The sequence below is a fragment of the Podarcis filfolensis genome (genome assembly GCF_964270895.1).
Source record: "Podarcis filfolensis genome assembly, chromosome: 3".
NCBI classification, from domain to species: domain Eukaryota; kingdom Metazoa; phylum Chordata; class Lepidosauria; order Squamata; family Lacertidae; genus Podarcis; species Podarcis filfolensis.
In genome coordinates, this window is record NC_139606.1 from 88,152,098 (window position 1) to 88,176,829 (window position 24,732).

The 24,732-nt window shown below is 44.9% G+C and overlaps 1 long non-coding RNA gene across 1 annotated transcript; it reads left to right on the forward strand.

Moving 5' to 3' along the window:
• The first annotated feature begins 9,297 nt into the window (after positions 1-9,297).
• Positions 9,298-11,454, forward strand: LOC310760383. Its single transcript, XR_014546945.1, has 3 exons — positions 9,298-9,435; positions 9,539-9,648; positions 11,218-11,454. It is a non-coding gene; the product is annotated as an uncharacterized lncRNA (long non-coding RNA).
• The last annotated feature ends 13,278 nt before the right edge of the window (positions 11,455-24,732 follow it).

Here is a 24,732-nt window from a genome sequence, read left to right on the forward strand (position 1 = left end):
TTTCTTGCGGGGTGTGAGTCTGGTTTGATAGCCCAAACTTGTCTTTCCTATTCTCCTCCTTTGCTACCCACAGAAGCTAACACAGGAACACAGTCCAGCACCCTAAGTCACAACCACAACACATATACTACTTCAACGGCCCTGGCTTCCCCCAAAGAAATCCTGCAAACCCTCGTTTGCTAGGGGTCTCATAGAAATTCTCAGCACCCTTAACAACCAACAGCTCCTAGGATTCTTTGTGAGAAGCCATGACTGCTAAAGAGGTGGGAGTGCTTGGAATATCTGCTTCCCAACATCGTAAAATATCGCTAGCTAAACTTTGCGATACGGCGGTATATTGCGATGTTGGAAAGGAGGAAGAGGGCAATTGCTGGCCACAGATTAGCGTCACCATGCGTAGCTTTTGCCTCTTCCAGAAGAAGAAGAAGAAGAGGAGGAGGAGGAGGAGTTTGGATTTGATATCCCGCTTTATCACTACCCAAAGGAGTCTCAAAGCGGCTAACATTCTCCTTTCCCTTCCTCCCCCACAACAAACACTCTGTGAGGTGAGTGAGGCTGAGAGACTTCAGAGAAGTGTGACTAGCGAAGGTCACCCAGCAGCTGCATGTGGAGGAGCGGGGAAGCGAACCCGGTTCACCAGATTACGAGTCTACTGCTCTTAACCACTACACCACACTGGCTCTGGTGGTGGGTGGCACTGCCCTGGGCAGAATGCAGCAGCCAGGGCATGGCACAGGACCACAGAGCCGCCAGCCTCCCTGGAACTGCCAACCGTGGCTCGTCCTGACGATAGTCTTGCCGTGCAAGCAGTGGCTACCTGGAGCCACCATTCTGCATGGCACGAGGAGGAATGGAGGGAGGACGCAGCCTGCCAGCGCTCATGTGGCCAGGGAAAGAAACGAAGGCACTGGCTGGCAGGCAGGCAAGCCCCACTCTCGAGGCTGGCGGCTAGGCTACAGAGGGATGACGTTGGCGGGTATCAGGTGGCCATCAAGAGGCCTGATTGAAGGGGGCAATGCTGACTATGCAGAATTAGATAAAGTAACAGGAAGGATTCGAAACCTTCGGGATCAGAGATTCTTAGAAGACTGGAGTAAATATATGAACTATTTGAAAAGTAATTGTGATGAACAGATTACGCTAGTAGGATTGCAAGAAGTTTTGTAAAGTGGATTATTTGAAATATTGCAAGAAAGACTATGAAGAGAATTATTAGTTAAGGATAATTAAATGTAATATAGAAATTAAGAAATGCAGAATAAGTGAAAAAGAACGGAAAATCATCAGAGGTGTTGACGGAAGTCTAAAATATTGTATAAGATGAGAAGATATGTTGTATGACTGTTGGAACTGATATGTTAATATATATATATATATAAAATGAAGGGGGCAATGCTGGCAGTGAGTGGGGCTGGGGATTCACGATACATTGCCTGATCAGAAATTCTAAAATAGCTCTCACGATTTTACATTTAGACCGGTTTCAGGCAATACATCACCTGTTTTCACAGGGCCCAAGCAGATGCACATGGGAAGCCCACAAGCAAGAGCTGAGCACAACACCACTCCTGCCACTTGTCATTCCCAGCAACTGGGCTACTGCCTCCAGCAGTGGAGACAAAACACAGCCAGGTTGGCTAGCAGCCTCTGAGAGCCTTATTCTCCATGGGTTTGTCTAAGACCCCTTTTAAAGCCACCACGTTGGTGGGCATGGCTACATCTTGTGCTGTCTCAGTTTGGGGTCATTATTAATCAGGAACAGGTACTACCATCCTTTCCATTTTTCACACCCCCAAAGTGTTACGGTCATCACTCCACCCCTTAGAATACTACTTTCAGTGTGACTTCACATGAACTAGTAAATTTACTATTGCAATCCTCTTCTCACACAAAATATTTTGCTATATCAGTTTTTAAAGGTGGATCTGTTCCATGTACAGTCCTTGGAGATATTCTTGTAAGGCTGTGTCCATTCTTGGGATATGTTTGCCAGATTCATAATCCTACAGCAGGGGTGGCTCATCCGTAGCCCACCCCCAGCCTGGCTTGGCTTAGTGTTAACATGCAAACTGGCTCTTAGTATTTTGTCTTTCCACCCAAATGCAACACCTACTTAGGAGAAATGTCTAAATATATTTCCTGCCTCAGCTTCCTCTGAATGAATACCCAGCCGCAGATTAAGAATGTAAGAAGGCGAAAGGTAGGGAAGGAAGGAAGATAACTAAACAGACAAAAATATTATCTGTTTGAGCCTTTAATTATAAACTAGATACCAGTAGGCACATCCCCTGCTCTGGTGAAATTAATTCCTTGAGGATTTCAAATATTAATTCAGTAACGTTCATAATTAATTATCATTTTTGCTTCTCGCTTTCTCTTGTGCTCGTCCTTAAAAAGAAAAAAAAGGGGGGGGGAGATTATTCCAGCTGCAATACTGTGACTTGCACATCCTGAGAAGAGCTTGTTTTTGCCAATAACGGAGAGCACGCATCCTCTCTGCCATCTGGAAGGAGAGATTTTATTTCCCCACTTTCATTGCCACTATTGCTACCACCAGATCTTTACAGGAAGAAACGCAGATGGAAAGCAAAAGGGGCTGGGGGCACACAGGACTGCCAGGCAGGTCTCCTTGATTTTATCCCGAGGGCCTGCTTGCTGAATGACTCACGCGTGCATCCTAATCCTGCACATGTTTTACTCACAAGCAAAAGTTCAATGCAGCTTACTCTCAAACCCCCCTAGAACTGGAAGTCTTAGGATAGTTCGCAGGGGAATGCGAAGGACATAATCTCTTTACAAGTAACAAAAGGTCAGTAGGTTACTGGGGCCCATTTGAAATGGTCTCCGTCATCTCAGTTGGTAGAGCATAAGACTCTTACGCTCAGGGTCGTGGGTTCTAGCCCCACATTGGGCAAAAGATTCCTGCATTGCAGGTGGTTGGACAAGATGACCCTTGATGTCCCTTCCAACTCTACAGTTCTGTGGTTCTGTGGTTCCTTACTTCCCAAGGTGTTGTAAACAAAATCTGCCCTTATTCCCTTATGGGGTACACAAGAGCCCTTATAGAGTCCTTCAGTGGGTTCTCTATCGGTAGAAGAAAATAACAGAGGCCAACCAGAGAATACTGAGAAGCAAAGCAGCTACTAAGCCTGATCTTTATTAAAGCTGTTGCGACAGGGTTCTCCCCCCACATGCAGGAGAGAGGAGGAGCAGCCACAACAAAGGTGTGCCCACCCTTATATAGACTTTTGGAATTGCCCATCCTCAAACTCTAGACCACCCCCAGAAACATCATACATACATCACAGAAGGGGTGCAGCCCAGGACCACCTCCACCAATACATCATACATACATCACAGGGGGCGGTCTAAAACAGAATCCTGAGTGTGTTGTTTATCTCCTGTCTGGCAGGTTACCTGCTTGCATTATCTGGGTTTTGGCTACTCTTTGTTATTGTTGTTGCTGTTTAGTCGTTTAGTTGTGTCCGACTCTTCGTGACCCCATGGACCAGAGAACCCCAGGCACTCCTGGTGTTATTATAACTACTTAAATTTCTGAATCCAGGTCACAGGTCACAGGCTCACCCTATTCACACCTTAAATGTGCCCTTAAGGAAGGATTTGTGAGCACAGAGACAAAGGGGAGGTTTTTTCACTTCTTCCCTCCTTGCAGAAAAACATTTGGTCAGTTTGGGAGAGTCAAAATGGTTTCAGGGCTGTCTTCCTGTACTGTTTCAGACATGTGGTTTATGCATTTATGTCCGTGTTTGCCTTGCACATTTAATTTGAGACCTTAAATTCTTATAACAATGGCACAATGTTGTAACCAGCATCCATCCGCTGAGCAGGTATAGCAGGGATGGGGAACCTTTTGTTACCCCAGGGACTGCGTTGCCTTCTCACCAACCTTGAGCTAGGGCCACATACCAGTGGACAGTAGGGCCAGGGGCTGCCTGCCTGGCAAGCTATGAGATCAGTGCATCATGAGAACTCTCCTGCCTTCCTTTTATGTGATTTGCTCCAAAACAGTGGCTGTGCATAAAACATAAGGGGATTTGAACCCCTGTCCATGCCTAGGGACTTTAAATAGTGGAATCACTGCTGGCTGTGTCAAGGGGCTGATGAACTGATGGCCCCGTGGTGTTGTCATCATGCATGGGGACAGGGGTGATGAAGACACAGTGCTGTGTCCGCATCATCATCAGTTCATCGGCTCGTTCATCTGCAGGTGATGGCACAGTCCCTGACTGGGGGGTGTAGGCAGCGTTTCCACAGGTGCTTAGGCAGGGTGTCCACCAACCCACGGAAGCAGTAATCTGGGTTAAACTGTAAAATGATACAGGACAGCATTTCAATAAAGACAGTGTCATGTAGGGTGTGGGTGGCGCTGTGGTCTAAACCGCTGAGCCTCTTGGGCCTGCTGGTCAGAAGGTTGGCAGTTTTATTTTTTTTTAATTTTTTTTTGCAATATGCTATTTTTATTGGAGTTCGTCGTTATTAAAATATTAAACTCCACCCCACCACACATCTTCTCTTTTAATAATCATCTCTTTTTTTATATATAAATTTTTATCGATTTTTCAACACATATTAAAAGACAATACAAAACAATACATAAACAAACAAACATAAAAAACACGTATAATTTCTTAACCTCTTTTTCTTAAACCTTATTTCATCGACTTCCCCATACCTCCCTTTTCTGCATCCCTGTTTTAAACTTTTTCAGCAACCCCTAATTTCAATTACTTATAATTCACTTTCTTTAATCCTTTTTCTCTTATCCAATTGTTTGTCACTGCAATTCTATTTGGCATTACCCATGACATTTTAACACTCATTAATTTTACAACAGTTCTTAAGATAAACTTTAAATTTCTTCCAATCTTCTTCCACCGTCTCTTTCCCTTGGTTGTGGATTCTGCCAGTCATCTCAGCCAGAAGGTTGGCGGTTTTAATCCCCACAATGGGATGGGCTCCCGTTGCTCTTGTCCCAGCTCTTGCCAACCTAGGGGTTCAAAAGCACGCCAGTGCAAGTAGATAAACAGGTACCGCTGCGGCAGGAAGCTAAACAGCATTTCCTTGCACTCTGGTTTCCATCACGGTGTTCTGTTGCACCAGAAACGGTTTAGTCATGCTGCCCACATGACCCAAAAAGCTCTCTGTGGACAAACACCGGCTCCCTCGTTCTGAAAGCGAGATGAGTGCCTCAACCCCATAGTCTCCATTGACTGGACTTAACCGTCCAGGGGTCCTTTACCTACTTTTTAACTTTTACATGTGGGCAACAGGCAAAATCTGCATGCATGAGCAGCTCCCAGCCGAGAATAAACTGCTATGTGGAAGGGGGGGCGGGGAGGGAAATGGGCAGCTAGACAGGTAAGCATCAGGCAGGTACAATCTAAGCTGATCATCTCCTGCCCAGTGGTTATTGAAGTTATCCTCAGGCTACCTTAGGAGCCTGCTGGTGTGTAAGAAGCATCAGAGGAAAGGGGATTTGGATCCCCACTGACTAGCGGCATGTACATGCTGGGAGTGAGTAGCGGCTGCTTTCTCATTGCCAAGCCTGTTCCGTCACTGCTGAAGTGTTGCTGCTGGAACACCACTGAGCTCCAGTTCAGTGACTCAATGCTTGTGAGTCACGGGCTGTATCTCTGCCGCACAGAATTGATCACAACCTGGAAGCAAGAGCTTAGCAGTCACAAACTGTGTCAGGAATTGCAGACACAGAAAAACATAGAAGGGGGTATTTACAAATAACAGGAATATCACATTGAGCTCCGCTATTTCAGGATTTTACTAGCTGACTGGCCGTAAAGACACTGAGTCCCAAACCCTGACTTGGATTAAAATCAGTCAAAATAAACACAGTTTCGTTTCGTTTTTCCAAGGCAGTGAGATCCAAGTTTCTCAAGTTCAGGCAAGGGAATGTTGCATTGAATGAGATTTACAAACAAGCCCCTCGCAGCCATCTCCAAGTCTTGCTTTTACTGATTGCAGCTCTGATCTGAGCTGGCGGTAGCACATAACCTTTCAGTATTAATCATACCGAATGCAGACAACCTAAATGAAAGAAATAGATGAAACGAAACCTTTCAAACCACACATTTCTCAATTGTGGTTGAGATTCATTTCTCCCACACTGGGACACCTGACCTACTGAAGGTGGGAGGGGTGAGCTGGAAGTTTGTGGGCAGATGTCTGGAGGGTGGAGGAAACAAGGGGAAGACCAGAAGCTGGATAAAAGGGCAAGAACACAACAAGCTTTGGCACTACATGCATGAAAGATTGCCTCTGATAGAAAGAAGGCCTTTGTTCAAGTAAGTCAGCATTGGGCGGCAACGGCAAGGGTGCATCTGATGTAGACCGTATGTGACTGGCAGCAAAATACAATGCATGCTTATTTAGAAGATCCATAGAATTTAGCAGGGCATAGAATTCAAGTACCATTCATAGGATTGCAGCCTGAGAGGGCCTTACATGAATGGAGTGATGAGCCACCAAGACTTATGGACAGATAGCCACTGGGATAGACCAATTAGTCAGAGATCGGTTGACTCAGGTCAACAGGGAATGTCCTTGTTTGGATACATGCCCTGCTACAATTGAAAGAAGAGCAAGGGTTGCCAAACATTTTGGACCCACAGAAACATTTGCAAACGGCAGAAACTGTTGTGGGCCCTGTCCACACACCGCAACCAATCACACATTGCTCCCTATTCTAAGGTAAAGGTAAAGGACCCCTGGACAGTTAAGTCCAGTCAAAAGCAACTATGGGGATGTGGTGCTCATCTCACTTTCAGGCCGAGGGAGCTGGCGTTTGTCCACAGACAGCTTTCCGGGTCATGTGCCCAGCATGACTAAACTGCTTCTGGTGCAACAGAACACTGTGACGGAAACCAGAGAGCATGGAAACACCGTTTACCTTCCCGCCACAGTGGTACCTGTTCATCTACTTGCACTGGCATGCTTTTGAACTGCTAGGTGGGCAGAAGCTGGGACAGAGCAACGGAAGCTCACCCCATCACAAGGATTCAAACCGCCAACCTTCTGATCAGCAAGCCCAAGAGACTCAGTGGTTTAGACCACAGCACCATTTGCATCCCGGTTTCCCTAATCTACTAGCTACAAGAGAATACCTCTTTCAATTCAAATTGCAGCTTGAAAAGGGAGGGGACCCTGTGGGTACTAGGGACGGCCTCTGTGGGCACATATGCACCCCACCACAACCCCTAAAGTAGCAGAACACACCAAGGGATGCAGCTCCTGGACAGATCACATCTGCTTCTCCCCTGAACTTCACAAGCTTAGCTGAAGATATGAATGCATCTTGTGTGTGCAGTATGAAAAGACCAGGATCCCTGATTTTAGGCACAGAGCCATATTGCCACAAGTAGCTTCAGTATCATAACACTGTGGGACAGAGGCTTAGTAACCCCTTCCATATGTAGATAGGGAAGCAAGCAAAGGATGCTAAGGGCTGCTGTACAATTTGATGAATACACGTCAAAAGGAATGCCCAGTAATAGCCCACCTTAGCCCAAGTCTACCATAAGTGAAACAGGGTGCCTTTATCTTTACAGCCTCTTCAACACATAGGAAAGACGTAATTTACACAACTCAGCTGGATTGGAGGCCAATGCCATATCTCAATGAGCTTCAATAAAGCCTCACAAATGGTAGCAGAGGTGGATTTCAGATGGTAGTTTGACTACACTGCCTCACACATTGTGTGCCATTTAAGTCACCTTGCACTACCACCTGGAATCTGAACGTCTAGTAATGTAAATGGTGGAGACTGCCCTCTTTTTCGCACATTTTCAGTGCACACAGTGAATAATTTGGAGACCATGTGGCTAGTCTCATTATATGGTTTCCCACCGCTAGGTGGCATTGAATTTAATGGTATTTGGGTGGAGTCTGGAGTTTCCAGCTGCCGTTCTGTAAGAATAAGAGTCTTGTTGAGCTTCCCGCCTGGTGTCTCCCTTATGCCTTCCATGACAGATGACATAGGAAACCATGATTCACATTATTAGTCAGCTTTGAAACTCCCTGGGGTTGGACAGACAGACATCCTTTTTAAAGAAAATTGAAAGTGCTTTGAGACAGAGATGCTTCATTGTTCTAGTTGTAAATTCACTGATAAGAGATTATAAAAGTTGGACAAAGGCAACCAGGTTTTTGAAATTTCAAAAGATGACGGAACCCTGCAGAACCTGTTATCAGAAGATACCAGTACACTCAGAAAGAACAACTGTCTGTTAGTCTGAGTGGCCAGAAGCAAAGAACTCAGCCAGAACTTAACTTTCTCCCCAAGGTTGCAGCGAAACCTCTTTGGAGGCACTTCCAGCCATTTGGTTGTGCTGAGCATTCATCCTGACTGGTTTGCAGGGAGAGTAAAAGACCCTGGATATTTATTGAAAATTCATTCTGATTTGTTTGTGGGAAGGTTAGATGACGTTGCATCAAAGCAATTGCTATCCCCCACTTTCCAGTCCATTTCTCTATTATTTTATTTATCACCAAAAAAAAAAAAATCCACTCCTTGGGGGAAGCAGGTTTATTGTTCAAGACCTCCCCATCAACCATAGCTGTGTAACCTGAATTTTGCCTGAACGTGATTAAATCCCCAGTAAAGAATTATAAGGTGTGGTAAGCTGTTAAACACTACAAAAATAAAATTGCTTTGGAGCATTTGATGATGACGATTTTAAATTTAAAAGTGGTTCCTATTTAAACATTTTTTTGTCAAAAACATAAGCTACTCTCCAAAGTATGGTTCAACAACATTTGCAGTGTAGCCATCTCAGTGACTGACTGGGCTTAGAAGGGTAGCAAAAGGTGTTATAAAGAGAAATACCTTTGTTGCATAACAATTCTCTCCCACCAACTACTAGACCTGTGCCCAGCTATTGTATTTAAATTATAAAAGTTTTATTATTTTGGAAAATAAAAAATTTGGGGGAAAACCCCAATAAAATATATTTTAGCTGTAAGTTAAAACATGATTTTCTTCGCCTTTCAGGTTTCCCTCTCTTGTATAGATTTAGCTTATTGAACAGATAACGAAGCAATTCTAAGCATAGTTACTCAGAAGTAAGTCCCACTATGTTCCATGGAGCTTATTTCAGGATAGCTACAGGGATAGCCAATATGGTGACCTCCAGATGTTGCTAGCTTACAACGCCCCTCATCCCAGACCCTTGGCTATCCCTAGCTGATGGGATTTGGAGTCCAGCAAGGGCTGGAGAGCACGACATTGACTACATTGTTGTATAATACTGCCTTCTTAATCCTGCAGGACTGTGGACTAATCTATGAGAAATTCCCAGGCACAAAATGGAAAAGCATGTAGACTGTTACCAGCAGAGGGACACACAACAAATGTTAGGAAATTACCTCAGTGCAAAAATTCCTCTCTTCTTACAACTCCCTGTGAGTATCTGCCAGGTGTCCTTCCTTATCAGCACCAACAATATGGGAATGATTCAGTTAAACAACTAACATCCTTTCTCCCTTCTTCCTTATGGTAACTCAGCTGCTCAAGCTATTTCTGACCATCAGGTGTGAGACTGATAAATAAGCAAATGCTTCAGTGCACTTCCTCTGCCGGCTGCGCATATGGGACCTCTCAAACTGAAGCAAAAGGTATGGACCAGGATTCCGTGAAAAGGTGTTAAACTGACATTAATTATTATTGTTGTTGTTGTTAATTTTATTTGTATCCCGCCCTCTCTGGCCATGGCCGGACTCAGAGTGGCTAACATCATAAAAACAACACAATATTCATAAAAACAGACACCAATTAATTAAAATACATCTTAAAATTGATTCAGACAAGTTAGAATCTGGGCAGACCCAGTGAAATAAGTGTCCAGTAGCAGTATCTGAAGAAGTGTGCATGCATGCGAAAGCTTATACCAAGAACAAACTTAGTTGGTCTCTAAGGTGCTACTGGACAATTTTTTATTTTTTTATATATATATTTCGACTGTGGCCACCTACCTGAATCCAGTGAGATAAGATCAGTTTACAGAATAGCCCCTTTATTCCGATATCATCTCTCACTCTGAAACAGTAGGCAGTAGCAAATTCTACACACACACAAAACCATTCAAGGAATGATTATTGTACAGAAATAGGCTTGATAATTTTGTTTGTCACTTACTCCATGTTGGCAGCATTAAACACATCCTGAGTGCAATTCATAGACTTCATTTCCAACAGGAAATTTAATCTTGGCAGTGAAGTGTCCATGTTTGAAAAAGCTGCTCATGTACCAGTTCCCCTCTCCTCCTACGGCACAGCCTTCTTCAGCACTGATATCACAGTTAAATCAGGCATGTCCAAAGTCTGTTTTGGGGGCCTAATCCGGCCCACCGGTTGGTTTAATTCAGCCCCTGTGGCAGCTTATTTCCTGGTAAAATCATTAAAAAAGCTCAATAACTTCAGTCCTAAAATAAAGGTCAACAACTCTGGTTGGCCCTTTGGTCGGCCCTTGACTTCAACAAATCTGGCCCTCTTTGAAAAAAGTTTGGACACCACTGGAACTTAATCCCTGCTTACCAACCAGATCTGGGTTAAGCCACCATTTCCTCGTATGATTAAACCACGGTTTCCAAGTGAGGATATAATGGGAAACCATGCTAGAAGTGCAAAAGCAACCCATAAGGAAAGAGGTGAGATGTAGGAGGATGAATGCTCATTCTGGACCTAATAAACCAAATTTACCCTCTCTCTACACCACAAATGTATGGTGGTTTTATGCATGTTAAAGATTTGTGGTTTCTCCAAATTTTGAGATTTGTAGCAGGAATTCTCTGGTGTCCCCACACAGGCATTCTTCTTAGGTGTTGACCCGTGAAGTAGAGTTGCAGGGACGACACATCTGCCCCCCAATCACCATTCCCACCAGTCACTCTCCAAAAGTTAGAGGGCGAACTTCTGGAATATCAAATTGTCTGATTTCAACGGAAGAGCTAAGCATCTGCTTTTAAGAAAACCCAACAACTTTGTTTTTCAGAAATTCTGCATAACAAAGACTAGTTTGCCAAGGCATATCTATGAATAAAGGCGACTGAGATGTTCCATTTTATTTTATCAGTTGAAAGCACATAAACAAATGGTCTAGAATAGAATAAATGCTTCCCACTTTTCATTCTGCTGGGAAACATGTGGGGGAATTAAATGAAGATTCCCCCCCCCCCTTCCCTGCAGCTCAGTTTCAACATATCAAAAGTTTCCTGTTTCCAGCTCAGTTCCTGAGAGCTCCTGGAACCGACCGTCAAGAATTAATGAAATCACATAACATCTAATTGCTTTGAAACTTGCCCCCTCATTCCCACATTTGCATCATCTGAGAAAAACAGCAACAAGGCACAAAGGCTACCTTGTTTCTTGACGTGAGTCATCAGTGTGACATCAGAGAAGGACCTGACCCAGTTTGTTCAAAATCACAACCAACCTGGAAATAACACAGTTTGTTCCCAAGATCTTATTTACCCCTGGATCCCTCTTTTCTATTCAACCATCATAATGCAGGCATGACACATCTAAAGCTGCTTTTTCTTTGACCTTTTTTTTGGGGGGGGGTTGTGTTCATGGGTATTGTTTGTTCATGAGTCTCTTTCCCCACACCCCACCTAGGCTCTCTCTGCAATGCATCCAAGCCAACCCCACTGGCAAGCAGCCTGGCTCTCTTGATGACGGCACCACACTCTTAATTTGTTCCAATCTGTTTCACACTGACATTTCAGCACCAACGTCACCAGCAGCTGAGATTTCATTGCTTCGGCTAAAAATAGCAGCCCTTTCAACCCCCACCTTCCCGGCACTTCACCCCAAAATAATTATTTAATGATAAGGGCTGAATGACACAAAATCAGGGGCACTTATACGAGACAGGGAAGGGCACAAGCCCAAAGCAATGAAAATGCCTAGAAACATTCAGACAGGCTGCTAGAACCAGAATGTCCTTTAGAAGGGTTTATTTTATTTTTTTTGAAGTAGACATAATAATACTGAAGCAATAGCACAAAAGAAAATCAGGTAGTTTCTGTCCTGATGAGTACTAGGTACTGATGACCACACACACACACACACAAATAAGTTTCAGCAGCTTATTCTGCAACTCCTCTAGACAAAGTAAATAAGCATCTCTGGCCTCTTGCAATGGACCTTTGGAAAAGAATGCCTGGGTTTTAGTTTGCACAGTGCCCTCTATGTGCATGACACACACACACAAAGATGCCCCCTGCCCCAAGGAGCTTATACAGTGTCTGTTTTTTTACACATATCATAAAGAGGAAGTTGAATGTTCTATGGGTATGGAGCTTCTCGTAACATAATAGCCAGGCTTGAACAAATGAAGTGGTCATCTGGTCTACTATTCCCACCTCAAAGCAGGCTCCTCCACATGTCTGCCCCACCAGACCTACCCCAATGGATTAATGTACATTGGACCAAGGAGTGTCCCATGTAAAGAGTTTGGATCAGTAATCTGCAATATAGATTGTTCGTATTTTGGGATGGTCCAAGTAAGTGAGCTAATACATGGTGATAGGAAACCTCTGTTGCCTCTAGCCTTTCAAAAAGGGGGAGCACACACACACCCAGCTCTCTAAGAACAATCCCAAAGCTGCTACAGAGACATACACCATTGGTCCATCAAGCTCAGTATTATACTGGCTGGAGGCAGGTCTACCAGGTTTCAGATGGGACTCTTTCCCAGTCGTACCTGGAGGTGATGGGAATTGAAAGGAGGACCTTCTGAATTCTAAGTGGTTGATCTGTCATTGAGCTATGGGCCTTTACTGCAAAATCTTTGGGAGAATTTCTTTTGAATTTGTAAGGATTTCTAACAATACAGGCTGTGGACAACAGCTTTGGTAGCTCATCTTCATGATGAAAACAATTTTTCCCTTTCCTAATAATAATAATGCTCAAATGCCTGGGCAAATAGGTAAAGGTACCCCTGACGGTTAGGTCCAGTTGCAGACGACTCTGGGGTTGCGGTGCTCATCTCGCTCTATAGGCGAGGGAGCCGGTGTTTGTCTGCAGACAGCCTCCGGGTCATGTGGCCAGCATGACTAAGCCGCTTCTGGCAAACCAGAGCAGCGCACGGAAATGCCGTTTACCTTCCCGCTGGAGTGGTACCTATTTATCTACTTGTACTTTGACATGCTTTCGAAGTGCTAGGTGGGCAGGAACTGGGACCAAACAACGGGAGCTCACCCCGTCGCGGAACCGCCAACCTTCTGATCAGCAAGCCCTAGGCACATTGGTTGAGACCAGAGCACCACTCGCATCCCAGCCTGGGCAATTTTTTGTTATTTAGTCGTGTCCAAAGCCAAATAGGAAAGAACTGAGATCTGCCAGGGAGACACATCTCCACATCCACATATTCACCCTGATGACCTATGAAATGCTGTGACTTTAAGATTAGACTATGCATATCAGAAGCAAAAGCAAAACCAAGGTAGGAGGGTGAACAGATGAGAAAGTTGAAAAGTAACCCAACACCGGAATTGTGATTGCTCTTCGGCAATGTTTCTGGTTTACATCTAGAAGGTCAGCAGGGTCCAACACCTTTGGGCTGAGAAGATCATCAATCATCAGTCCCAAGTGAACATGCTGCTTCTTGTAGCTTTCAGGAATTGCGCCAGGATAAATACAGTAGGAATTCCCTAGGGCAATGTGTTTCCCTTGCCCAACCCTTGTCCCTGCCTTGTGTGTGAACCTGAAGCATTTTCCTTTGAAATATAATACAGTATTACTTTACTGCTTTCTGTTGTTTCACGGGGGCTCCAGGTAGTCTTCCAACATGACATGCTGTGGTTAAACGCACAGGAGCAGGGGTCAGCGAAAAAGGTGGCAACCCTGCACCAAAACTCTCCTGCAGGGGAAGATCAGTGGTAATGGGCAGCCTATCTTTCAGCAGGGCTTAATTTGAGTCCCACGTCTGTTTCCATTTCCAATGTTCATTCCCAGAAATTTAGCAGTGAAAACAAAAACAAAAAATGGATTGAAAGTGTCATTCTGCCTGTTCATTGTCACTTTCTCCCACCACCACTAAATCACTACAGAGCTAGTGTGGGATAGTGGTTAGATTGTCAAACAAGGACAAGGCAGACCTGTGTTCAAATTCCTTCTCTCCCATGAAATTCACTGCCTGAACTTGAACCTATCTCTTGCTTCTAGGCTAGCCTACCTCACAGGGTTGTTGTGATAAAACGAGGGTGTGCAGAACCATGCAAACCGTCCTAAGTTTCTTAAAAGGGGGAGGGGAACCATAAATGCAATAAACAAATTCAGAGCGCTGGATTCAAACTAAGTTAGGACCCTTTGAAACCAGTGGCACAAGTTCATTGCCTTTTCAGTGCTCATTGCACATGGAACTCCCTCTCTACTAAGATAAATCTGACCCCATCTGTTTCAAGTTTTCATTTGTTTGTTTTTTGACAGGACAAGACACACTTTTCTTTGGTGGCCATTTGGCACCATAAGATAATGCTTAGCAAGGGACTCTGTAAGACTCCTGCAGACAAAAAAAGACTACCTTTTTTTTTTAAAAAAAAAGAGGATTGGTGGCTATTGCTGCTTATTGGTGAATTGCTACTCAGTGAATTAGGAACTGTTTGTACTTTACTGCTTTGTGTTATTATGTTGAATTTTACATATTCTTATTCTGTTTTGATTTTGTTGTAGACTGCCTTTTGGCTTCTGCAAAAGGAGGGATACTGTACAATAGCACACCTAAATAAATAAATGCAAAGAAAGTGCAACCAATTTGGATGTAATCCAGAGAACCCCCATATAACAATGAAAAGAGGATGGGGGAAGCCGCTTCCAAAAAACATAATGGCGTTGTTTCCAGACAGACTGGAGCCCGGGATCTCCTTTTCTGGATAGTAAGCACTGTTTGTCCACCGTTATTAGCCATCTCCTCAGTAATGACAAGATCTTGGTAACTCTTAAAGTCCTAAGCCAACAAACATTGAACTAAGAGGAGGCCTGGACATGCCTAATTAACTTTTTAGGTTATTATTTGACTTCTCTCAGCAAAGCCATTCCTGCCTATATTGGGAAGGGACAGAGAGCAGGTTATAAATTCTTTACTGAAATGCATTTAAATAAAATAAAAAAACTGATGCTAAAAATGATGGTGATTATGCCCAATAATGCAAACAAAATCCCAAACTGGAAATCTCTAGGTAGGCGTGGGAAGGCGCGGCCTCAGGCGTCCCGGTAGCTGACTTGCGCCACCGGCTCCGGCGGGAGCATGTAGGGGGAAGAAACCCGAGGCTCGTCTCGGCAGGAACTCGGCGACCCGGGCCGAGGAGAGAGCGGGGGAGCTCAGGCCCAAGAAGCGGCTCTCATTTCCCGGCTGAGGAGGGGAGGGAAAGCAGCGCCCGAGGGGAATCCGGAGCCGCTCCTTCTGGGAATCGGCAGGGAAGGCGCGCCCTTTCCCACTCGCAGCGCCTCCCTCTGACCCGAGTGCAGCTCGGGACGGGGAACCGGTGACCTTCTCAGCCCCTCGGGGACACTCTGCAGCCAGGGGCGGCCAAACGCAGCGCGCCCCTCCAGCTGCGGCCGGACTGCAAATGCGTTTCCGCGCCCTTTCTGCGCCGCTTGGTTGCAAAACGCCGCAAAGATAGAACGAGGAAAGCAAGGGGCAATTCGCCACGAGCGCTTTAGAACCTGCGAAAGTGAAAGTATTCGAACGTTAAAATCACCTCCACTTTCTAAGTCTCTGGGCTTAGCCTGCGGCTGCTGGCGGGAATTGGGAGTCCAGCAGCATCTTGGAAGGGACCCCCGGCTGCTTTCTTTGGCGATCGAGGAAGATTGGCTTCCCTCAGTCCGTAAGTGACTGTGGAGGCCAATGCTGGATCCACACGTCCTTCCACAGTGGGGACTTAAGTTTCCAGACGGGAGTTGATCACAGTGAAGGTTTGCCAAACGTGCCTTCCTCTTGGCACGTTTTGCCCTGAGTTCGTGCTGCTTCTTCAAGGCTGTTCTCCAATCGGAGTACTCGCAGGCCAGTGTTTCCCAGTTATCAGTGCTTATACTACATTTTAAAAGATTTGCCTTGAGAGCATCTTTAGACCTCTTTTGTTGTCCACCGGCATTTCACTTTCCACACTTAAGTTGGGAATAAGAGTAGTTGCTATGGAAAATGATAATCAGGCATCCGCACTACATGACCAGTCCAGTGAAGGTGATGTTGAAGAATAATGGGTGGGGAATCGGGGACCCTTGGGTGTCGTTGGACTACAGCTCCCATCATTCCCTGCCATTGGATACACTGGCTAGGGCTGATGGGTGTCAGAGTCTAACAAGATCTGGAGGGGCTGCAAGTTCCCCAGCTTGGCTCTCAGAGGCCTTTTCATAATAACACAATATTCCACTTGCAGGAACAGACAGCTCTTGTATGTCCAAATATCCAGTAACAGCCTTACTGAGACTGTACACTGTTATCAGTGTACTGGATGATGCAAAGATAACCAGCGTTGAAGCAATGATTCTTCAACATCAACTTCATTGGCCTTGTCATGTTGTGCCTGATGATCATCTTCCAACGACACTATTCCGAACTTAAAAATGGAAAGTATAATGCTGGTGGTCAACAAATCCAAACCGTGATCAATTCCCGCCTGGGAACCAATCCCCACTGGGGAAGGACGTGTGGGTCCAGAATTGGCCTCACTTACAGACTCATTGCTATGGAAGACAATCTTACTTGGCTATGAGTGATCTCCAAAGAAGAACAGCCTTACTATAAAGGAGGGCTGAATTTCTTCAGTGATGGGTGGGAGCAAATTGGGGGGGCACCAACCCCTTTCTCAGCGTAGCTTCCTCCCTCTGCATCGACTTCACCCCCAAAGGAGCACCCCTCCATCGTCTCCAGATGGATGCCAACAAACCAGCACGCCCAGAGGACAATGGATGCGCTTCACCCTTGAGAAACCTCCAAGCCTGAGCCCTGGATGAACTTGGCCCTGAGCAAACGCAGAAATCTGTGACATCATGAGTTTACCTCTGAGCAAATGCAGAGTGCGCCCACAAATCATAGTCTGAGCCAGGGGTGAGCTTGCCTCTGAGCACATGCAGAGTACAGTTCCCTCCTCATATCCACCGCCTGTCATAGCAATATTTTCAGGCAGCAGAGTCTCCCCCTAGGCCAGGAAGATATAAGAGCAGGCCAGAGCCCGCATTTCTGTTCAGAAACCCACAAAAGTGCTTTACGCCCCCAGCGTGCCCTTAAGGCACCCATGGAGGGTGCTCTGGAGCGCCCCTGGGCGCTCATGCATGTGCCTAAGCATGGAGTGCCGATGCAGGCGGGTTACGAGGAAGGGCTGTTCCCGACCAGCTGCCCGCCGTCGCCCAGCAAACTGCCACGCGCAGAAGCTCCAGAAAAGCGGTGCTGTCTCTTTAACACGCTCCTCTTCTTCCGAAGCCCGGCCGTGAAGGAGGGAGTAAGCCAATCACCGTCAGGAATATTTGCATGAAGGGATTGCGGGAACTAAAATGAGAACAAAGTGGAAAGGTTTGAGGGTATATAGTCAGAAAATATTAATAAAGAAAGAGATAGAGTCACACACGAGAAAGGCATTGCCTAGGCAGGTACTATAGGGACGACAGACCCGATTAGAATTGCTCCGCCGTTTGCTTGCATGCTCGTTGTATCCTGGAAATACATGCAAAGCGAGAGGTTTATATACCGAAAGACTGCTACGTCTTTGATGCCCGGATGATCCTCAGTGGTCTGGGGTGCAGGCTTCAAACCTGTAGCTGTTTAGCGACAGAGTGGTTCAATTCCACCTTTCGGGCGAATGAGCAAATGCATTTAATTGTTTATTTTCAGAAAAACGAATGTGCAGTGGTTTAAAACAAGTAGTGGCAAAATTGTGCAGGTTTTGTGTTTTTTTAAAGAGAAACAGCAGCATACGTTACTTGTTTTCTTCTCATGTTCTGAACCTGCCTCCATTGGTATACAGTATATCACGGGTAACCACCATAGCATGGAAGCAGGGAGCCATTAAAAACTGCCAATACTATTAAAACAGCAGCTGTCTTCAACTGAAATGCTAAATTCTCAGAAGCAGCTGGTAAGGTGGTAAGTCTGCTGGCTATACCTGTTCACCTTACAGGAGGGGATTCTCATCTGCATGTTTCTTCATACAAACCGACAAAATAAAAATAAGCATTCCAGGAAAGCGTCCAAAATACTGTATAGTAACTACAGATGTGGAGGCTAGGCGGGAAAAAAACCCCAGCATGAGGTAACTAAATAAGCTTCCATGTTAATTTTGCAAAGCTGTAACTTTTTTATTCACCCCTTACTTCAAGCGGTGAAGTTACTTTAAACTGCGGAACATTAGAAAAAGGGCAGTCAGTCCTCACACTGCTGCTGCAAATCAGGTTTAAGAACCCTGGACTTTTTACTTTTGATAACCATTATGAAGTTTGCATAAGAGGAGATCTCTACTCAGTCCTCATTAAGGCAGATGGGCAAATATTGTATTTATGCTTTAGAACCCTTCAGTGATTTATCCTCACAACACACCTGAAAGGGAGGCTGCAGTGAGGCCAAGCAATAACTATACTGGCCAAACCGGGATTTTAGCTGATAACACCAGAACGGGACTGGCAGCTATTTCTATTATTTGCAAATCATAATTATTACACTTGTATTATTTCAGTGTCAGGAGCTGAAGTGGGGTGTACATGCTTCTCCCCCTTCCTGTTTTATGGTTGAGAGACAATGATCATCCAGAGATCACCCAGTGACCTTCATGGCTAACTGGGAATTTCAGCTCCGGGTCTCTAACCACTACACCATGCTGTCTCTCTGGTGGGTTAGGATCATATTGTGCTGGTGATCTGTCAATTGCACTGACTTCTGGGCTCAATTAAAAGTGCTTGTCTTAACCTTGTAAACTCCTTTTTGGCCTGGGTCTAGGGTTTCTAATGGCCTGTGTCAGATCTTTAACATTTTTTGCCTTCCAACCATCCGAGATGGGACAGTGGTTACCAGGGAGATGGCAAGCTGGTGGTGGCTCCCCAATTATGCTGTTTCAGCATCTAACATTTGTTTGTATTTTCCCAGGCTTTTCCTGATTTAATTTAATTTAATCCATTTTATCTCTGCTGGGCTGATGGGTTCTTGCTGCTCATTTAGAGTCTGCTGCTCTTGGTAACGCTCTTGATATACTTTAATTGTTGTAATTATATTTTGATCCTTTGTACGACACCCTGGGAACTTGTTCCATGGAAGAGAGCTGAAAATCTCTGTAATAAATGCATGCAACAATAGATAACCTCCCAGGTCCAAAGTTAACTGTTCCTCGTCCATGATCCCAATGTTGCTGCTTTCTGAATCAGCAAATTAGTCCCACATTTTTAAAAGGTGATGTAGGAAGGATTGTTACATGGGCAGTCAGCATGTGACCCAGTGCTGTGAATGATGTGGGCAGGCAAGCTGGGTTTTGTGGCATTCCTGGAGGGCCAGCAGGCCTTAGTTATAGCACAGAATCAGACCCACCTACTGCAATGGCCTGGATGAGGACCCATAAACTAAAGCTTGGATCAACAAGATGAAGGTTCTGTGGGTCAGTGGTTCTCGGACCCAGAAATGAGGTGGGTAGCCTGTTCTGTGATTAGGTGTGTGTCAAGCTGCACAAGGATAGCCTGGTCTTAATTATCCACAGACTAATAGCCTCTCGTATAGACTACTGCGATGCACTCTACATGGGGCTTCCCTTGAAAATAGTCCAGAAGTTGCAGCTGGTGCAGAATACTGCAGCCAAGTTGCTATTGGGCTGCCGTCATATCAGTCCAATGCCGAAGGTACTGCACTGTAGACTACCTGGCCCAATTCAAGGTGTTGATGGAATGCAATGCCCTAAATGACCTGGGTTCTGTTTACATGACATTATATGTTTCCTAATAGCCATCACCCCAAGTCTTAAGATCTGCCAGAGAGACATTGTTTTGTGATCCTGAGGACCAGCGTAGCAGCAAGGTGGTGACACCAAACATGGCCTTCTCAGTGGTGGTGCCTTGTTTATGGAACCCTCCCCATTGAGATACGGCAGTTGTCCACACTAGCTATATTTAGATAACAGGCAAAACTTGTTTATATTTTCCGGGTCTTTGGAACCCTATAATATTGATGCCAGTTGCAGCTTAGGCTTGTTATTGCTGTTTTGCATGCATGCATGGATGAATGATTTTATTCTGTTATATTTTACATTAATGGTTTTTATTGTTGTATTTTATCTTAATGTTTCTGTTGTATGCTGTACTGTAGGCCACCTTGTGCTCTGATCTGGGGAGAGGGCGGTGTATAAAATCTCTGAAATAATCAAACAAAAAAATTTCAGCTGTTCCGCATTTTTAAGAACCGCTCATTCTTAACAGGAAAGTGATCCTGTGTTGTATTCAGAAAGGAAACATCGACTACTGCCTTGCCTAGAATTTTGTATTTACAAAGAAGCTGGGTTCTACATTCCTGTATTTTCCAGCCCTCCCGTGCTCTCCTGTCTCATAGAATCTTTTTGTACGCTTCTCTGACATTTGTTTGACTGTCCCACAATGCAACTTGGGAGCACAGCGTATTCCAGATGGCTATTTAATTTGCACAATTCCATCTGTTTCTGCAAATCAGCATGTCTGGGGCCATGGCCCATAATGAACTCTCTGAGTCCAAAAGCACTATGGTAGCCCTTTAAACACTGAACAATATGAAGTTTGGTGATGGGGTTTCATTGTCCCCAGAGGTAGCTTTGGAAAGAGAGTCTTTGTTCGTCAAATTGGCAACTCAGAACAGCTAATCTTGATGTCAGTTTCATAAATGAGCATAATAAGTCCTTTTAAATGTGCGGTTAGAAAATGAGCACGCTTTTGTGTCTGTCTGGTGTTTTTATTCAAGAAGCCGTTTGAGATTAAATCTAAGCAATCGAAGTCTATTCAACTGCTCCCGTCCTGGAAGCAACACATAAATAGGAGGTTGCGTGCTTTGTATTGAGCTAAGTTTGAACTGTACAGCAGGCCCAGCGCAAGACATTAGAGTAGTGCCACGGGTTGGCCATCCTCAGTTGTGGCCACACATTTTTCTGCTGCTGTCATAGTTGTGGAAGCAACACAGTGTACTGCACAATGCCAGATTAAATCCTGTGGAGGCCCCTAGACAGTTGAAATCTCGGGAGGCCCCTTTGCAAATTATCTCCTAATACATCTTTGTATTTTTGTTTCATAATCAAATCAATATTATTTTGATCCGTTGTCGCAGGGCCCCTGAAAGGCCAGTGCCTATTTGGTAATCTGCGACTGGTACTGCCCTCCTTGCCAGGCCCTCAGATTTTAGTGGTCATTGGGTGGCATTAAGATTTGGCTCAGTGAAGCCAAACTGGATTGCATCCTTAGAAGCCACTCGCTATCTTAATTTACCCATAATGCAGTGCCACGGCAGACCTATAGACAGTGGGTTTTTCCAGGGGGTACGCAGTACCAGCACCTCTCTCTTGTTGTTAAAAAGAGTGGCACTTACTATAACAACTTTGTGGTGAGTACCGGCAGCTATTTTTCCAGAAAAAAAAGCACTGCTTGTAGATCTATGAAATTCAGAGGATGGGGATATTTGCAATTGGGCAGTCATCAAACACCTGAAGATCTGGGCAGGGTGGCGCTTTGTAAGAAGTTGCCTCACCAATGGCTCTTTAAGGGAAGCAGGTATCACTCTCTTTTGTAAAGAGCATTCACCACACCTTAGACCCACTCAGTCTCCCCACTCTGGCTAGATCATATTTCCTAGGAAGGATGAGGGTCAAAAGTGGCTGTGCAGATCCAAGCATCTGGCCACATGAAACTCAGCCCACCACACCCGAGCAGGCGTCGTCTGAAACACCTCCTCAGGAATTGTCACAAGCTGCAAGGTTGGTGCAAATCCAAGTGATTTTATCCTACCAAATTAGGATAGGGAACCAAATTAGTTTGGCTCGATTGCCACAGCCCCTTCACTGCTCAAAAAACAACTCTACTGGATGGCAAACTGAGGCTATAAAGCTGCTTCTTTGCCACCTTCATCACCATCTTGAGTGATCATGTGCTCAGGCAGGAACTTGGTTGTCCTTGCTATGAGACTTGGACCACTTGTTCTTCAGGTGTCGTGAGGCCATCTTCACAGCCCTCAGCTTCCCAGAGAACCAGGGAGCCACAGAGGCTCTGCAGTGACCGAGAGGGGACAGCTGTGTCCATGGACCTCCGCATCTCCCCATTTCACCGTGAGGCCAGGACCTCGACAGAAATCACCAGCCTTGTGGGTCAGAAAACCTTCCAGAACATTCAAATTCCATATGTCTCCAGGAGTAGACCATCTTCATAGAGTTTCCCTTCCCTGCAGAAAGCAGGGTTATTGCTATCAGTCCAAATCTCCCCGCTCCATCTTACGTCAGAAACACACAGAAAGATCTCTACAGTCTAATTACTTGGTTATTTGCAATTTGTGAGTGAAAATTAGCAGCGCTAGCACAAGCTGTTCCACTCCTTTCCAGTCCATCGTGGAAGGAGAACTTTTTTTTTTTGCTGCAAAGTACAGGCAAGGTAATCATATGCCATTATGAAGAAAAGGTGGAGAATGGTCTCTTAAAATGTATGTTCCGAATATAGTTTGCTTTTTGCATATGAATGTGCTAATGCATCCCTGATCAAACTTACCAGTAATGCCTTCTCACAAATAATATAACCCTATGAACAAGCCACTGAAAGTTTTATGAGGCTGGGGTCACCAATGTGTCACCCACAGGCAGTGTTACTTTTCTAGAAAAAGAGGTGCTGGAACTCACTGCAAACCCTTGTTCTTCTATAATCACTATGGCGCCCACCTGAGAGGTGCCAGAACTGTGTTCCGGCAAGTTCTGGCTGAAAAAAGCCCTCCCTACAGGGTCAGTGGTGTCCTTGATAGCATCCCCTGGTCCCCACAAAGCTAGGGTTGCCATACAGTGGTACCTCGGGTTAAGTACTTAAGTTGTTCCAGAGGTCCGTTCTTAACCTGAAACTGTTGTTAACCTGAAGCACCACTTTAGCTAATGGGGCCTCCTGCTGCTGCTGCGCCACTGGAGCACGATTTCTGTTCTCATCCTGAAGCAAAGTTCTTAACCTGAGGTACTATTTCTGGGTTAGCGGAGTCTGTAACCTGAAGTATATGTAACCCAAGGTACCACTGTATTTCAAAAAGTAAAAACCAGGACACCCCAAAAGTGGAAGACCCCAACATTGTTGAGCTTTCTTTTAGGAAACCAAATTGCTAAGCTTTTTTTAGTCAAACCCCAAAGTTTTTTACAAAAACACAAAAATTCTGCCTCTCCCCACATGACCTGACCCAGGCCCTGCATTTTTTCATTTGAAGCCCATGTCCACAGGAGGCCCAGAGGGTGTCAACATATAAACAGGGCTTCCTACTAGTAGAAACCTCTCTCCAGGGAGGTTTGCATGGTACCATCTTTATTTTTAGGTGCAAGACAAAAACTTTTCTTTCTCCCTGGCTTTTGGCCCTTGATTTGAAGGGTTTTGAGTACTTTTCACCCCTTTTAGTGGGGCAGGTTCCCTATGGCCTGCCTTTTTATTTGTATAGATGTGTTTAAAGTTTTTGCTGGTTTGTTTTTTTGTAATTGGTTTAAGTGTTTATACTGTGTAAAGTCACTTTGAGACATTTTTTTGTGAGTAAAGCAACAATGACAACAAGAATGTCAATGGGCCCCAAAAGGTTGACAACCCCTCATGTGAGATGATACAGCACAGCTTTATATTTTCAGTTCAGGCTTTGAAGGACAAGGCAGCCCGTTGAATGAAAATAAGTAATAAAAGGACCCATTTCCTGCTCTTATACCAAACGAATTGATGTGCTAAGTGCAGTGTGTGACATTAAGATTTTTGTGCTTTATGATGCACTCTGCTGCAAAAAAATTATGTTTAATGTGAATTGTAGATTTCACTCTGTAGTCTATATGGATTGATTGTTTATGCCTCTATTTGCTTCTATAAACTTGCAGTTACTCTGGTATTTAGCAGCAGAGCTTCATAGAGTATGGAACTATTCCTTAGATGAGCAGACCGAATAAAAATCAATGGCATCATCCCAAAAGTGGTTGAAATGCAATCAATGGATGACCTAATCCCCAGCAAAGCAAATTACTGTTTTTGATCTTTTTGTCTAAATGGAGCTACAATGTGGTGTGGAGGATGTGTTTCTCTTTAGGGGCGAGCTGTGTGATTGACATCACTTTTGGTACATGGGTGACTGTCTTCTGAATCAGGGAGCATGTGCTTATGGGGGAGTGAGCACAACTGTGTCATCGAACTGTGCACATGATGCGTGCATTGATGTACACACAACAAAGTACCCTTTGGAGATGCCATCTGCAAGGGCTGGATCAAAGGCTGCAGGACTGCAAAGGGCAAGGCATCTACTCAGACTGGGGAAGCACTGAAGGAACAAAAGGGTCTCCAAATCAAAGAATTATTGAGTTAGAAGGGACCACAGGGATCATCTAGTCCAGGGGTTCTCAACCTGTGGGTCCCCAGATGTTGGTGGACTACAAGTCCCATCATCCCTGACCACTGGTCATGCTGGCTAGGAATGATGGGAGTTGTAGTCCCAAAACATCTGGGGACCCACAGGTTGAGAGGAGTCTTTTGCCCAACATATGGCTCAAACCTACAACCCTGGGATTA